The 1317-nt window shown below is 32.4% G+C and overlaps 1 protein-coding gene across 1 annotated transcript in view; it reads left to right on the top strand.

Annotated features, from left to right (window-relative positions):
• The window catches only part of LOC111492805 (LRR receptor-like serine/threonine-protein kinase RPK2), a 12858-nt gene that overhangs the window by 7659 nt on the left and 3882 nt on the right, over positions 1 to 1317 (top strand). The gene's annotated exons all lie outside the window — the stretch shown is intronic.

The raw sequence follows: 1317 nt of genomic DNA, 5'->3' as shown, positions 1-1317 counted from the left end.
AAAAAAAAAAAAAAAAAAAAAATCTATCTCTTATGGGTCATACCGGTTAATATCTCTAATTAAAAGTAACAGTAAGAAATTTTCATTATACGTTCAAGTCTGTATATCGTACAATCCAACTACTAAAACTATATATATAGCCTTCAAATAAACCCTAAAGGCAATCGAGTGTCAAATCAAGAGTTATAACTCCCGAGTATATGAAATAGCAAATCACTAGCTCAACTAGCTCAAACATAACTTAAAAAAAGACGTGACCTCTAACCCTACGACTACTCGTGAGGAAGCTTCTCGCTCTCTCCCACCGATAAGAACGACACATTTTGTAGCTCATATCTCTTTTAAAGCTTTTGGAATCCTTTCGTGAACGTTCTCACTTTACATCAACGTCCATTGAAGTATACTTAAATTTATTTTGGAAGAAAAGTTGAAAGTTGATCATTAATGTAGAATGGCAAAAAAGAGGAAAATGGAAAGCCTAAAAGTCTTTGTAATTTCCCAAGTCAAACAAGTCAACGTGGTGAAATACACGTCAGCAAATGACCAATGGGCTTGTAAGGGCATGGGCCCTATCTTTCCTGGACCTCATTACCCCTAACATCAAACTCCATCAACAAAAAAAAAAAAAAAATAATAATAATAATAAGAATAATAATGAAAAAGGAAGTATTAAGAAGTTGTGTGGTCCCCACCTTTGGGTTGTGGAAGGACTCCCACGTGGCAAAAGCTATGGGAATCTCTCTATCTTAACTAAATTTTACAAAAATCTTGTCCTTCTACATAATTGGTCCAATTTTCATTTTTATTAAAACGTTACAACAAAAATTTAAATTTTATTTTCCACCTATTTAATTTAAATATAATTCAACTAATAAAAATATTATAAAATTTGAAATTATATTAAAATAATAATAATTCGTCAATTTCTGAATTCATTTATATTGACCCCAGTGGAGCCCACTTTTACTGGGTATGTCCGGTGCCCCAAATTTATATCTCTCCCGCAGAAATTAAAGACGATGAGAAAAAAAGACAAAATAAAAATAAAAATAAAAAGAAAAAGAAAAAGAAAGAAGAAAATGAAAAACGCGTATTCTGTAAAAGAACACAGTTTGAAAATGAATCTTCTCTCTCCAAGACTCTCCTTCGTCCTCCCTTTGCCTTTCCTGTTTTGTTGAACCAGAATAGAATTAGGGTTAGGGTTCTCAGACCTCTTGCTCTTCCTCTACCTCACCTTCTCACACGATTCTCTCCTTTTTTGGACGTCGTCTTCATTTTCTTCTGGAAAGCTAGTTTTTTTTTTTTTTTTTTTTTTTT

Source organism: Cucurbita maxima, unplaced genomic scaffold (genome assembly GCF_002738345.1).
Source record: "Cucurbita maxima cultivar Rimu unplaced genomic scaffold, Cmax_1.0 Cma_Scf00018, whole genome shotgun sequence".
Lineage (NCBI taxonomy): Eukaryota > Viridiplantae > Streptophyta > Magnoliopsida > Cucurbitales > Cucurbitaceae > Cucurbita > Cucurbita maxima.
This window is presented reverse-complemented; position numbering and strand designations above follow the sequence as displayed.